This window comes from Corvus cornix, chromosome 2 (genome assembly GCF_000738735.6).
Source record: "Corvus cornix cornix isolate S_Up_H32 chromosome 2, ASM73873v5, whole genome shotgun sequence".
Classification (NCBI taxonomy): domain Eukaryota; kingdom Metazoa; phylum Chordata; class Aves; order Passeriformes; family Corvidae; genus Corvus; species Corvus cornix.
Genome location: NC_046333.1, coordinates 62,294,282 through 62,310,485, shown reverse-complemented (window position 1 = coordinate 62,310,485; position 16,204 = coordinate 62,294,282). Strand labels below are relative to the sequence as shown.

Below are 16,204 nucleotides of genomic sequence, written 5' to 3'. Positions count from 1 at the left end.
GAATCTTCACTGCTTTTGCTTGTACTCACCTTAAACAGAGAAGAAGAGTATACCCTCAAGGAGTAATTTCCTACAACCTCTGCAGAATTCAGCAAGGCTCTCATCAGCTGGGAGGAGCAGCATATGAGCATGGGAAACGGGCTTTTAGACCTGAGGGAGTATTCAGCAGTTCAGCAACTACTATGTTGGACTTCTGTAGTACTTTTCATTCCAAGAACCTCAAATCATCTTGCGATGAAAGCTTTCTTGTGTTATGAGATCCCAATTCAGCAGGTAAACCTCCTTTATTCAGAGCCCCTCAACAGAAAGGCTTTTGAGCAAAAACCAGATGGATTTTACTAGAATATAAATGAGAATTCTTAATTTCTCACAGAATTATCATGGGTGAAAGAGACATTGAATGTCATTTAGTCCAGCTGTCAACCCAGCACCACCACAGTCACCACTAAACCCTATCCCCACCTGCCACAAGTCTCCCAAACACTTCCAGAGATGTGACTCTACCACCTCCCTGGGCAACTTTATTCGGTGCTTAGCCACTCTTTTCAATGATTTTATTTTCTAATATCTAGTCTGAACCTTCCCTGGTGCAACTTAAGGCTGTTTCTTCTTGTCGTTTCACTTGATACATGGCAGAAGAGATGATCCCCATCTCACTACAATCTCCTTTCAGGCAGTTGTAGAGAGCAATGGTGTCCCCCCGAGCCTCCTTTTCTCCAGGCTCCCTCACCTGCTCCTCAAAAGACAGGATTTCTAGACCCTTCACCAGCTTTGTTGCCCTGCTTTGGACATGCTCCAGACCCTCAATAAACTTTTTGAAGTGAGGGCCCAAAACTGAACGTAGATTTTGAGACTTGGCCTCACCAGTGCCAAGTACAGGGGGACAATCACTGCCCTGGTCCTGCTGGCCACACTATTGTTGATACAGGCCAGGATGCCATTGGCCTTCTTGGCCACCTGGGCACACACTGGCTGATGTTCAGCAGCTGTCATCCAGCACCCCCAAGCCCCTTTCTACTCTCTCGGAGTGGCAGCTCTCAAGCCACTCTGCCCAAAGCCCCTAGTGCTGACCTGGGTTCTTTTGAGTCAAGTGCAGGACCCAGCACTTTGTCTTATTGAAGGTCACACAACCAGCCCCAGCCCATTGATCCAGCCTGTCAAGACCTCTCTGGAGAGCCTTTCTGCCCTCCAGCAAACCAACGGTCCCACCTAACTTGATGTTGTCTGCGAACTAATTGAGGATGCACTCAGTCCCCTTTTCCAAATCATCAGTAAAGATATTAAACAGGAGCAGCCCCAACACTGAGTGCTGTGGAACACCCCTGGCAACCTGCTGCCAAAAGGATTTAGTTCTATTCACCACCACTCTCTGGGCCAGACCATCCAGCCAGTTTTTCACAAATTGGACTGACTAGGTCAAACACAATCACCATAAAATGGATGACATAAATCCATTTTCCCCTGCCCACTGCATCCTTGCAGGGATGCCTTCTATCTAGTTTCATTCAACTCAGTCAATCTTTGGACCAGAGCAAGCCATGCATAACCAGTCCTGGTCATCATGAAGCTGCTTCTTCCCATCCCAAAGGCACTTAACTATGAATCTACTTCTTGCTTTTATTCATTATGTCCCAGCCTGCCCACTGGAAGCCTCTGTTACTGAGTGGTTGCTCCTCCCTGTCTGCCATACTCTACCTCTTCTATGAAGTCATCTCCTTCATAACACTTCATGGATAAAAAGGGTAGAAGGAACCATCTTCCTCTCACAGTGGCTGCAGTTGAGTCAACTATATCTTATTACAAAGAAATCTAAACTCTAAATTGAGGCTTAATAAAGTAGACACTGTCAATTGAACCTTGGCATTATCCTAATTTTTCAGTTGGGAAACAGGAGCCAGGAAAAGGAGACATCAAGATAATAAAGCTTTCTGTGAGACCTCTGACTTCCCAGGTGCCTCGCTCAATTCTCCAACTTGGCTGGCTTATACAGCATGCCATAAAAATTTAGATGAGTCCATTTTAAAGGCTTTCATGTCCTGGAAATGCTCAGAGAATTTACCCACTCACCACTCACAAGAACGCTATTCCTATGCATATAGAGAGCATTGGCCTTAATTAATCTGATGTACAAAATTGCATCTTAAAAAAGTCACAAGCTTGAAGGATGCTTTCCTCCACCCACAGCAATCAACAACACTTTGTTTTTCTCTCTATTTCTCAAAATAAAAACTTCACCCGGCCAGTTTTTTGTTCAGGGATTAATTTGGTTTTTGTCTGATTTCACAACCTTCCCAGATTAACCCTGTGGACTGCTGCATAACCATCAGGCCTCTGAGCTGACTTTTCATTCCAAATCAATGTTTTCTAAATAGTTATTTAACCATGAACAGGTCATAGAGGCCCTATAGTAATGTTTTCCTCCCCCTTCCATATGCAGAATCATTACTCAAAAGGGCAATGTGCCTCAGGTTTCCAGACTCCTCACCAACTCATCTTTTCTTTAAGCCACATTATGCATAAGCGTTAATGCCCAGCACCAAATCTGGAGATAGCCTGTCCAACTCTTCAGAGAAAACAAATTAATTGAATACCATCAATGAGAACGAAGTTCTGATGGCACCCTGAGTGTGTGAAGTTCCTGAATCCCTCCTAAGCTTTTCAACTAACAGGGGCCCAGGCGACAGCAAACAGCAGTTCTGAAAACACATGGAGCAGTATCATGTAATTTCATTTTCCTATATACAAGTTTTCTTATCCAAAAAGTGAATATTTACCAGCCCAGAAACAGCATTCCAGTGCTACAGGAGGCTGCTAACAGGAATTGTTCCAGGCCTGAAACTGGACAAGGAGGAGGAAAGGGAGAGGATCATAGAAGTGAGTCCACAGCATGAAGAAGTGTAGTCAAAGTGTTAGAGTTGCACAGTGTTTTAGGGTGAAGGAACCCATTCCTTTATATGGTTTCTGCTGGATTGAGTAATACCTCCATTTGGACCTGTCCTGAATTCAAACACAAAGCAAAATTCCCTTACAAGAAAGTTAAAGTGCTACAAGAGATGGCTCAAGAACAAGAGTTTGGTTGACTCCATCTTCCTCACCAGCATTCTGCCCACCAATTCCTATGCAGCGTCTCTCCAATCATAAGCAGCTCAGCATGACAGATCTGACCTTGAGCTAGGTTGAGTTTAGTTGGTGTAGGGGCACGTCACTACTCCTTCAAAGCTGGTAACCTGGACGTGGCAGCGGGCTGTATGTGAAAGGGACAATAATTGGAGCCAACGCAAGTTAGACTGAACAGGTAGCAGGGCCAAGACCCGAGTTCATGACTCTTCTCCTTGGCTCTGATGAGACTATGCAGAGTAGGACATGCTCAGGGTTTGTGCTACCACTTACTCAAAGTTTTGCAACGAACAAGATGATGATTATGGCTAAAAGTCAGATCCTGAAGGAAATGGGGAATAAAGTGAAAATGGGGAATAAATAGAAAATGGAACACTGAAATTCTCTGGGGGAAGTGCTGTTTTGTCCTGTGCCTAACCGCAAGCAACATAAATCAACAGAGATCAAAGAAAATGTTCCTTCTCCCTAGCTCTCAAACCCTTTGAACAGTAGGAGACCCACCAGTCTGAGGTTAAACAAAAAAATAAGAGGAGCGATTAGAGTGAGGCAGTAGGTCAGTACACAGACTTTAGAAGAGGAATTGTTGTATCTAACAGCCATTACTTGCCTTTATATCATGTAAGATGTCAGAACATCTGGGCTTCCTCTTTGCATCTCAGTCACCAGAAGTGGGTGATCAACAGAACACCCATTGCTGAGTGAAGAGATCACCAAGAAGACAAGAGTCAAGCTCTCCACAGCAGTGTGTGGTAGGATGGCAAGGCATGAGTGGAAAGCAGCTCAGACTGGTTATAAGGATATTTATTTTTCCCCTGGGGACAACCAGAGCTGCCCAGAGATTGAGCAGCCTCCTTGGAGGTTTTCAAGGCCCACCTAGATAAAGCCTTGGGCAGCCTGGTCTCATCTTATGGCAGATCCTGTTTAGAGCAAGATGTTGGACTAGAGACCTCCCGAGATGTTTTCCACCCTAATTATCCTGTGATCATACTTGCCCTGATATTGTTTGCATATTAACGGATCCTGTATTAGAAAAGAAAGCAGCTTTACAATTGATAGCGAGGACTCTGTCTCAGTGCTGGAATACTTGGATTCTTTTGTCTTGTGTAATGGCCAATTAAGTACCACTACAATTACATTACAGTTGAGATTACACCTAGATGTCTAATATCTCTATATTAATATCCAATTTTGACTTCAGTGTGTCAGCAAGCCAGTAATTTTCAGCACAGAAAGTTTGCATGCTGTACATACTACATACAGTCTGGTGTTTTGATATAGTGACCCATAATAGGAAAAAATACACATACACAGGAAATTAATCTTCATCTCCTGGAGCTGTTCAAACATCCAAGGTTCCATCAGACTCTTCCAGCTTAGCGCCATCTTCCTTTGCATTTCTAGAGAATGAGAACATAAGGAAATGCCATTCCTTTTACAGCTAAATCGTGCTATTACTCCAGCTACTTCTGAGATATTGGTACTGTTTGTTCTCCTAGCAGCAACTTCGAGATACTCAAACAGTCACATATTGCTCAGAGAAAATACAGAAGAAAAACAAGTTGAAATTTTGGTGGAGACCTTAATTATGAACACATAAGGACAAGTACATTTTTCTTCATTAAGTCCAGAATGTCCAGACTGTACAACACAGCAAGAATTTCTAACCCTTCTAAAGTAATGTCATTGATGCCAGATATTTAGTGCAATGATTTCAGCAGTGAATGTCAAATATCTCTCAAATATTTGCATGCTTCTTAGCTCCTAAACTGACAAGCTTTAATTTAAGCAGATATAAGTGAAATCTGCCACGGCACATGTTGGCTAAGATATTTAAATTATACAGGCCACAACGAGAAAGACACAGAGCACATGCAATCCTCATTAGAATCAGTGTGGCAGGGGCTCTTCTCATTGCAGTTATTTAAACAATAAATTAATTAAAAACTCCTCAAAAAGCCCAAGCACAAAACTATTCAAGATGTGTGGGAAAAATGCCACAGTCTTGCAATCTGCTCTTCTTGGAAAAAATGGCAGTCCTCTCTTTTCATCTTTATTTCTCTTTTCCCTACAGATCTCATGTGGAGTATATAATAAATAACCAAGCAAATGGGGCAACAGAAAGTGTGAGGATATTAATTCCTGCATCATACCTTTGTGCAAGCTCAATAGACCCCAGCAGTGTAGATGGTGGCAAGCCAAGCTGAGGGCTCCTCAAGTTCTACCTGCTCTTTCCAACATGAGTCCTTAATATGTCATACCTCCCTCAGTCCATTCTCTTGTCTTTAGCCCATCCTTTAGGGATACAGTAAGCTTCATAGGACAGACACTACACCCTTGTAATTTTACTTTTCTCAGGAAAGCACTATGTGCCATCCTGTATCTATCTATCTTCTCTCCCCCAACCCAGCCTTTTGAGCCTGTTGGCACATTTCAAGCCAGCTACTAAAGGACTAGAAGGTAAAAGATTAAATTCCACAAATCATGTGAAAGTAAGAAGGCAGGAAATTATTGTAGAGCTTTTAACAAAAGAGACCTCTAAGAACTCTTTCACCATATTTTTCATCACCAGAGAACCCCCAGAGGCAAGCACTTTGAGGAGTTTTCCAGCTGCAGGCAAACCTTGGAATAGAGCTCATGCCTTCTTAGACACAGGATAATCCAGTCACAAGATACAAAGGCTTCTCATGTGCCACTCATTAATTCCAGCTATCACACCCTAATTCTAGACCTGCTTTTGGGTAGAACTAATTGTTATCTCCACCTGTCTGTTCAAGTCCATGGAGGACTAGGGGCTGGATCTAAACCCTCATTTAGGTGCCCACAGTGCCACTTGGGTAAGTGGAGAGGCCTGATAGCAAGAGATATTCTGTTTCTCCTCTAACCACTCAGTTCTCCTCCAGAGCACTTACCGAGGCACCTTGAATTCTTCTGCTGAGCATGTCCAGAAATATAACTGTTTTGGCTATGTTGGGCCAAACATCTTGGAGCCATCCTACCCCAGAAGGCATTTGGGACTTATGAAATAGGCTGTCTAGTGCTGACATTCACTCAGCACATGGCTGGAGGAGAGGAGAAAGTCCTATTGAATCTGTCCTGTTAGACAACCAGCAGCAGCTCAGTTCCCAGGGTTGAGCAAGAGTGCAAAGAGGGGCCTCTCCTTTTGGGATCTGGTCACTTTCTGCCCAAGGTGCCTCCATCCCAGGTAGCATTCAGAATTATTCTCTTGGTCTGAAGCCAAGGGAACTGGAAATAACAGATGATGATAATGACTAACTACAGACATCCTGTTAATGCCCTGCTGAGATGATCAGCCAATAAATTTCCATCCAAAGATAAGTGCCTAAGAAAATGGAACATGCCAACCTCTCTCCACTGACTGAAGAGGCAGCCCAGACCACTCAACTTCTCTCTATTACACAGGTACATTTACAATCTGTCCTTCAGACTCCAAAATACACAATTCACTTTGGAAATCCTTTAAAATGATAACAATTTTATTCTAATAAATAATACAGACAAGCTTTTTAGATTCAGCTGGGATACATTTCAGACTCTGGAAATAATGTTCACATATTTATGTTATAAATTTAATGCAGAATTTCCAGTCTTACTTTTTAGATGCCAAATGCTTTTATTAGAAAGCTTTTTAGATAATAGGACCTTTCTTGTATTATGCATTCATAAATTTCCTTCAGTGATAGGGGTGAGTTGAAAGATCAGTTCAACACTGCTGATTAGTTTCTTAATTAAGTTATTGTGTTCAAAAAGGGATAAATAAATACTGGTCACAACTTAAAGAGAAGCAAAAGTGGGTCACAGAACTTGAAAAGGCTGCCCAATGAAATAAAAACAACAAAATGTTGCATTTTTCTCGCTGGAGAAGTGCTTTTGCAAGTGGCTAGTGCGACTTTTCTCCCTCTCAATAAGTGAACTGGAAATGCTGCACTGAGCTATCATGAAAAAGGGGTCAGTCAGGGGTGTTTTGTAAGGTGGGGAATGAGATTTACAGCAACACAATCAGTTGGCCAGTTCATCATTACACATGCACATGTCCTAAATTAGGAGAGCATGAAGCGGGTGGATACATTATGCTGTTCCACGGGAAGCTATTTGAGCGAGTTGTTCCTGTTCCAGTTCTTTGAGACTCAGCAACGCATCTCCCAGGAATCTGTAAATCATCAGCAGGTGATATTGTTGGCTGTCATAGCACAGACAGGCAGAGCCAGTTACAACTTTTTCCAGATTATTTTTCTGTTCTTGTTCTTAAAACTCTCCTTTCCAGGAAGCTGCAAAACAAATCACAAACCAATAAGCAAAGTAGGACAGCAGAAAACAAAATTCCAGAGATAAGAGACATGCTGATAATTACTTCTGTTTGGGAGCATTGCTGAGTTAAATATCAGTCCTTTACCAGATTAATAAATGTATGCATGCTCTCTCTCTCTGTTCACCTATGTAGCCTCTGTCAGTGCAGTATCTGAGTGCCTCTGGAAACACCAAGGAATGTACCCTCACAGCACCCCTTTGGGGTACCAAAATATAGAGATTAACAGACTTCTCTGAGGACAGATGTAAAATACATGGCAGAGAAAGGCCCCTAAAATTCTGGTTCCACGTAACCACAGCAGAAGCATCTATGTTACAGGGTTCCCCATGTATCTGGTACATAAAAGGTTGTTACTGATTGCCTCTGTGGCCACTGAGGAGGGAACAAGATTTACATCAAAGACAATGGTGTTGGACATGAGGGGAAATCTAACTGCAGAGAAATGAGGTACTGGGACAGGATATTCACAGCAACACTGTGACTCGTCCTTCAAATAGGTTTTTGAGAAAGGGCTGATAAATAATCCTCAGTAATGGGTCTTTCGAAAGCTGGAGTTGCCCTGCTGCATTGTATGCTGTGGACACGACAGCCTAGGGTATTACCGAGTTTGTTTTGCTGTCTTTAGCTTTGCAGTGCATATCAGGACTTGAGTGGTAGACAAGTAGTGGTGACATTTATTACCACCATGGTAAAATAGAAATGGGTTTAAGTCTACTGTGTCAGAAGATATACAAAATTATATGGCTTATGAAGTTATCAGAGTAAACCAAGAAGCTACAAAGGACTAGGGACAGGCTCTCTCAGCAATGCTGAAGCACAGTCAGTGGGGCCTGAGGGAACATCTCCGTATAAATGGACGAGGGCTCTAACATGAACTATAGTGAGTATGTAAGGTGTGCTGAAAACTAAAGTAACTTTCAGGAGTTCTCTCAGCAGCTGATCAGTCAAGAATCCATGAGATGGAAAAGCAAATGAAATGGCCACATCTGCATGGAAGATGCAGATGTGTCTTATGGGTCCAACCCACCTCCTTTTTTAATTCAACAGAGCACTTCCATCTCACTTCAGGAGCCTGGACTTGGCTTGCCCCTTACAAAAAGTGACCCAAACTTCATATTTTGTAAGGGGCTGAATTCTTAGGGAATGCCAAGAAATGTAGCACCCTCCAATGGAGTCTCTTGTTACAGCATACTTGCGTGGGACTTCTGAGCATCTGGAAGCCTGTCCTGACCCAAAGTCATGGACAAATAGTGACTGCACAGATGCAGTCAGAGTGCTCCCAACTTTCTTTATGTGCACTCAGCAACTCACAGTACCCAAGCATTAAAACGCAGGTATCACATTTCTGAGCTGGGCTTACCAGTCAAAAATGCATCTGTGCATAACCCCAGCCATCACTTTGCAATGCATCTTCCTCCCCTTGCTTGTTTGAATTGAGTTTGCCTCTGCCCTCTCTATAGAGATAAAATAATTGAAACAGTTGACATAAAGTATGTGTTCCAAATTATTTATGTGTTTTCTAGGGGATTGTTTTTAAAAAAGGGGGGAAAAGAAAAAAAAAAGAACAGAAATACCAAACATACCTTCCTATCTATGCAGCAGAAAAGGAGACAATCTGGGAACAAATACAGCTCAGTTCAAAACCATGGTTTGCATTCTGTGAGGAAAATACATGTCACATCATGTATGGGTATGTGAGTTTTCTATGGGTTAAGCAAACACCACCATATGCTGCAGGTCAAAAAAAGATAAAATCCTGTGCATGTGTAGAGTTACAGATATCTGTCTCCTTCTGCCATTTCTAACAGCATGCAGAGCTAGAGTTCATAGCAGGATCTGGCACTGAGGAACCAACATGTGCATCTGAATGTGGCCCTGCAGAGATAGATACATTTGTTTCTATGCTTATACTGCATCAGGGGTGGAATATGCAGCCCATTTCTTCTCTTTTGGCTAATCTGGGGAAGGCTCAAGTCATGAAGCCCTAGCAGCATACCACCCCTCAGGGCATTCCTGACACAAGCCTCAAAATCCTGTGAGTAGCCAAGCTTCAGATATGCACCTGAGAGTTTCCACAGCCCAGCGCCCTGTGTTACAGGATCACAGCTGTGATAACTTGATCTTCACCACTCTCTAGGGAGAAATCTAAATCAAAAGCTTTTCGGAGCTATAGGCCTCACTTTTCTGTTCATGAGAGAGACTGTTTTTATGTGGCCATGGTATGTTGCATTTATCTGAAGATTATGTTCAGCTGTTGCCTTTCCAAACCTTTTGATACAGTGCCTGTAGATGTTCACTAGCCTGTCAAGGATAAAATGAATACAGGGGAATCTTGGAAAGACATCAAGCAGAGAGGAACCTAGATCACAATAACATGATATCAAGTGTAGATAAAGATCCAAACTTATCTAGAGCCTGGGGTTTAGTTGGGCCCTTTCTCTCCACAACATCGGTGCTTACAAAAATTCTCTCTAAAATTTTACACACGCAATTTCTGTGACATTGGCCATTAAGGAACTCATGCTGGTTTTGGTAAGTGCTGGGAAAACTGGCCTTTTTGGTATAGAGCTGTCACTTTTGCCTCTGGGAAGCAAAGAAAGTAAAAATAGATCAGTGACTACAGCTCAAGAGACAGATTTACATGGCCCATGTAAATAAAAAATTTGGCCAGGCTTCTTTTATTTCCAACTTTTTCATCTTTATAATATCTTTTCAGCTTTACATTAAAGATGGTTCTTATCACAGAAATCAGCCTCAAATCCAAGGCTAGATAGATGTGGAATATCCTTCACATAGACCAACCCTTTTTAACCCCATGTATGCCCTTTACAGAGCTTAAGCTCTGGTTCAGAACCAGACCCAATTTCCAAGCTGTCCTCTTTTAACAAAAATTTAAACCTTTTTCTAAGCTTGCTGGCCATAAAGCATTTCTCAGTTTCAGTACAGCCTGTCTTCCCACATGCATCCTATGGTCTCTTCTAGAGAACCTGTCCTAAGCTGGTATACACTGTTCAGGAAACAAAAGCAAATATTAGTTTTCTAGTGTGACATAACCTTATAAACCTCTTTCAAGCCCACCTCCTACCCCTTCTCCCTCTAAGGCCAGAAACCTGTTGCTACAGATTTTTGGTACTCAAGGCTGGAATCAGCCATCAGAGTGATGAGGGGAACACGCGACAACACAACTGCTCTCTGCTCACATGGTGAGTGCTACAGGGCAGCCTCCCAGCATCTCTGTCCCTACCTTGACAAACCTTGCTGTCTGCATATTGAAACCACTTGCAGATCTCCCCTCTACCCCCATGATGAGTAAATCCAGACCACTGACTCAAAGTCTCTATGCTGTAGGATCCCCTTCCTTCCTGTTTTAACAATTTCAAAATCTGGTAGCTTGAAAACTCCCAGCACTCAGCACAAATTGCTTTAAATCCCAGTGGAAAGCAGATTCTTCCATTTCAATAACACAGAGTTTGCTTAGAGAGCTGGCAATTCAGAGGAGACTGAACCACAGTTCCTGCCAAGCCTGGGCCACACACCACAGCAGCTGGGGCAATGAGTAAGTATTTATTTTTTCCCACAGTGGTGGAATTGAGACATCACTCATGTAAATATGTTTCCCCATGTTTTAAATGATGGCTGCTAAAGGGTGGCTCCCACACTTCAGGAACATCTTTGTCTAGTCACCTGCTCAGGACAACCTGGATCAGGTCATGTACCTCCAACAATGTCTTAGATTGGATACACCTGCTGGCCTTTCAAACACAAAACATTCTCCTAAGGTGATGGAAAGGAGAACCTCATCAAAACATTATAGATGGGAGAACATTTATTCTCCTTCAGTTAGCACCTGGAATCCTCCTCACTAGTTTCAGTCATCCTCACACATAAGCCCACACTTACAACCATCCACTGCTTTCTCAAAGACCTTCGCCACAGCCTGCTAGGGGCTTATGCTAAATACTGATCTAGCCTCAGTCCCATCCAACCAGCAACACTTTTAACACTTTGTTGACTAGCTATCTGCAGAAAAAGAGGGATTATTCTTTGTCATCCTCAGCCCAGCAAGCATTATCCTTCTTAGTCATTTAAATCCAATACCATACAATGTCTCGGGTCTTCCTTACAGGCCATGGTTGCTGTTGCAGCCCTGCAGGAACCAAATGTGTTCCCTTTCTTCTCAGGGGAAAATGCCAACACCATGAAGAGCCTACCTTCCCAAAATACTCAGGAGTCAGCACAGTAATCAGCGAGAGCCAGAAGCTTTCTACAGAGCCCCAGACCCAGGACTGCAACTAAGATTTAGCAGTGTCCAATGCCGGCAGATGTGGAAAAAGAAATCCAGCTGCTGCCAAACTGGTTGCATTTGCAACTGCATCTTAAGCTGGCCAGCACTCTGAAGAGGTCTTCTCACACCTTTTCCTTAATGTGAGCAGCCCAAGCATGCCAAGGGATTAGGATCTGCACAGATGTGAGTTCAGGCAACTGCAAACAAAGAGTACACAAATCTTAGAACAGAAAACAAACCCCAACAGTGCTCACCACTCCTTCCCCACCTCATCTTCCCAGCTATTGTGTATTCACATGCTAAGGAGCTCCCAAACCTTCCCTAAATCCAACAGTTTTCAGTGCTCAGCTCAGTCCTGAACCATTCCTGCTGGCTCCCAGGAGAACCTCTATGAGGGGCACGTGGGGATGTCATGGCCTAGTGCCGTGCTTGGGAGTTTCCAAAGAGCTCTGCTCCAGTTTGGGGGGTATGTGTCAGGTAGAATAGGATGCCCCACACTGCCCTCTGTAAAAGCTCTTCTCCCCTCCCCATGGAATTTTGAGAAGGGGTAGCTTTCCCCTCTCTTCAGAACGGAGGCAGGCAGAATAAAACACCTTGCTGTTCACCCACAGCTTTCCTAACAAAACAGAACATGCACTAGCAGAAAAACAAAACAGCTACCTCCCTTTACAGCAAATTACACAGCTTTGCCTGGCATATTTTTCTACTCTAAAACCGTCCCAAGAATGAAGGCAGTAAGTGGGCACCATCGGGGGCTGGGAACAAGTGTCAGAACAAGTTCCACCGTAAAGCACTTGTGTAGCCACAGATACACATGCAATGATGAGGACATAGAACAGCTCACGAAGGAATTAACCATTTTGTCATCAGAGAAGGACTTGAATGTTGTACCATAAATAAGGGTAGATGCCACACACTAAACAGTAAGGGGAAAACTAAATATTGAGTTGCTGCTCAGTAATTGAGCACAGCCCATTCTGTGCACGAAACAAGGCAGGGATGAAAGGGGGGAAAATAGCAGAAGCATACGTAATTAAATGCTATGACAGAGAAACATTCCCACAGGGACTAATGGAAGATACCAGGGGTAGCTGGAGTTCTGGCATTTGCTGACTTGAAAGTGTTATGCACGTGCACATGTGAGTGTGTGCATATGTGTGTATTCCTGCTGTGCACGTGGGATTGCCCCATGCAGAGGTCATCTGCATAAAATCAGTAGCCAAGTCCCTTGAGACAATGCTAGAAGGATAGCAACGGAGGTTAGAAGGACAAGTGCCAGAAGTCATCAACAAAAAGCTATGCAGAATAACAGTGTTTCCTTATACTGTTCATGTACCTACATAATTCCCACTACTGAGAAATTTGTGTGAGTAGCAGGGCAATTCCAGTCAAGTTGCAGGTTACCTACTAGAAAACAACAGCCTTGCCTTTGCATCTCTGAGGCCATCCTTTAATTAATTTCTTTTTTAATGTGAATGCTCTCAGCTTCAGCATGAGCAATGGTGGGAGTAGGAGAAATTCATTAAATCTCTCTTCTAGTGATAATCTTTAGCAGGAAGCTAGGGCACCTACCCATCATTTACACCTCTCTCCAGAATGCTGTTTGCCTGCAGATCATTGATAAAAATTATAATAGATCAAAAAGCAGTTTTTCCAATTCTGGGATAGGCTAGAGAGTGAGGCAAGGCCTGGGTGGAGCTGGAAAAAATGACAGCAAGCAAGAGATGGGAAGTGGAGGTAGCCCAGGGAGGAGAGGCAGTGGAAGCCTCCCTTAGTAGGTTGCAGCTGGGATGAGAGGGGAAGTGGTCAGTTTAAGGGGAGAAGAAAAGACAGAGCCGTAATGCTGTTCACTCTGGTTACTTTACTGCAAATTACAAAAGGGAGCATGGAAAAGGAAAATCAGAAGGCAGCCTTTAACTCCTCTGATTTCTGGCAGCCTGGGAAGCCTTGTTCTGATCATTAAAATAATGACCAGCCTACAGTATAGCAAGAGGAGGGTGCCAGCCACTTCTCTTCCAAAACTGACCAAAGCTGCCAGAAATTTTCCCACTGGTTTGGGCCTAAGGGTGCCAGTAAGCTGATTGCTAATCTCTAACACATGCCTTGTCTCAGCAGTCGCAGTGGGGTGAGGCACAAGGGTTTTAATTTCTGCTTTACATCCTTCCCGCTAACGCCCAGCATGCCTCTCCCTTCACCACATGGCTTTGCAACCTCTGCTTCTACTATTTTCCACCTTCTTTTTCCAAAAGTCAGCCTCAGGGCCAGGGGAGGTGGTGAAGCACTGTGTGGGAGCAAAACCCAAACACAGCTACTTAAAGCAAATATTATTTTTCAACTGAAAGACTTTTAAATTCCCCCCTCCCCCCCAGTTTATTTTTAGAACAATGGTAAAATATACAAATCCTGGAGGCTTCAAGCACTTTCCTGCTGTGCTATTGACTTAATTTACTTCTTTAATTTGTTAAAACCTCACCAAAAAAAATGTTATTCTTTGGAGACTTTGCTAGCCCAAGTTTTGCATATATTATTTGCTGCAAAAGATTAATGAGGTAGCAGAGGCATTTTTTAATGGATTCCCTTGGTTTTCTCTCACTCTCCATCACTTTTTCTTTTTTTTCAACTCACATGGCAGTGCAGGTCCATGAGTCTGCTAAGCGCTCTCCACAGACAGGATACAGGGTATGGGAAGAAAGTAATGAAGTTAAAAAGCCTCTTTCACAACTCTTGTCCTTCTCTTTCCCCACCCAGAGATACCGTGCTAGCCAGAGCGCTGCACCAGCCTCCGGCGGATCCAACGCCTCCACAGCCCCGTCCTTTGCGAGGCTCCGAGGGAGTGGACGGAGCTGAACACCCTGGGTTTACAGGAAGGCTGCACGTGTGACAGCAGCTAATCCTACGCATAGTTCAGAGGTGCCGTCAGCGAGCCCGGCCATGCACAGAGGCCCCGCTCTTGGCTCACTGAGGAATCTGCTGACACTCCCAGAGACTCATGGGGAGCACTTTGGATCCTGGCCCCAGAAACCTGCTCCTCTTACAGGAACTGAGCACTGCCTGAAGTGTGGCAGCAGCACAGACTTCCGTGGTGATGGCTAAGGATCAGATCTGTTTCTCTTTCTTCACCAGAATAACTAGGCTATTTTTCAAGAAGACACTATGCTTAGAGGTGTCTAAATACTTTCTCTTCTCTCAGCCCACGCGCAGCCTCTGTTCCACAGAGCACAGATTTTGCCTAACAGGAGGTGAAATGGAAAGAGAGAAGAGGAAAACAAGTGAGGGAGCACAGGAAGAGTGGGTTAAGATATGGGGGTCAGGGCAGAGGGATGTGACAAGTTCTTTGTGATATCTTTAGAGACAGGGTAGGTCTGTAATAGGGCAAGGGTATGTGAAAGGGAAAAGAAGCCACAACACCCTGCTGGCAGAAGTGAGGAGAAGAAAGTTGCAAGTCTCTTGAAAAGCAGCCAGTAGAGACCTCCTCTCTTTCTTCACATGCAAAGCTGATTTTTAACCTGAACGGACCGAAAAGAAATGGCAAGAAGCCACTCTTCTAGCTTTCCTCCCTGGCTTTGGGGAAGTCTGCCCATTGCTTTAGGGCTGGAGACTCCTATATGCTGAAGAACTGAAGACAAATGCCCTTCAGCATGACTGAGGTCAGGCCACTCAGCACATCACTGCACTCAAACCACTTGGAACAGTTTGGAATTCTGTCCAGCTTGACCCATCAGAGAGAATACACAATAGGAACTGAGTCAGGGACACTAACCATGGTATGACTTCATTTAGGGGGATCGGGTAGTGATCCGAGGGCCACATACAGTCTATGGGGCAAATCCATGCAGCTCAGTATCTTTTTTTGCCATAGTCTTAACACTAACACTGTTAGGACCATTTCCAAACATTTCTGTGTGCCACTGGTGCAGCACTGAGCCTGATAATCTGCACTTGTTCCTGAATCAGAGCGTGTCAGCCATGATCAGACAGATTTCTACAGGCTCTGTTCTGCATACTCTGCTGCCCTGCTTCGAGTACTGGTGCCACAGAGGCAAAAATGTTCTGTGAGAAAGCCAGCTCCTGTAGTATTCCACTCAGGCAAATACCACCAGCACATTTTTTTCACCCTGTCTTCTTTTTCCACACAGAAAGAGCAAGGCAGAGCAACAATGCAGGAATAAGGAAATGACATGAAAGTACCTGTCTAGAACAGCCAACTCAAAGACAATGACACACAATAAATAACCCTGAATACTGAAAAATGGAACTGCCATTCTCTGTCATGCCAGAAATGTCATAATGCACAAAAGAGACATGCCAATCATTTGAGGACCCCCCCAGAAGAATTTTTATAGCACCATATTTCATAACTTCTTTTTCTGTCTAGAGGGCCCAATTTCCTGATCTATGTCTGCCTCTGCCTCCCAGCTCAGTCTGCACTGCTGCAGGTGCATTCAAGTTGCTGGCTATCCATCCCCAGAGGCACC

General features: G+C 43.8%; 1 long non-coding RNA gene across 2 annotated transcripts; it reads right to left on the bottom strand.

Moving 5' to 3' along the window:
- Positions 1–6,590: 6,590 nt before the first annotated feature.
- LOC109145061 lies at positions 6,591–15,352 on the bottom strand. Of its 2 annotated transcripts, XR_002046207.3 has the most exons (5): positions 14,355–15,352; positions 11,656–11,926; positions 9,028–9,101; positions 8,805–8,898; positions 6,591–7,403 (listed from the first exon to the last, which is right to left on the bottom strand). It is a non-coding gene; the product is annotated as an uncharacterized LOC109145061 (long non-coding RNA). The 2 variants fall into 2 exon arrangements; XR_002046208.3 differs by lacking the exon at positions 8,805–8,898.
- Between the last annotated feature and the right edge of the window lie 852 nt (positions 15,353–16,204).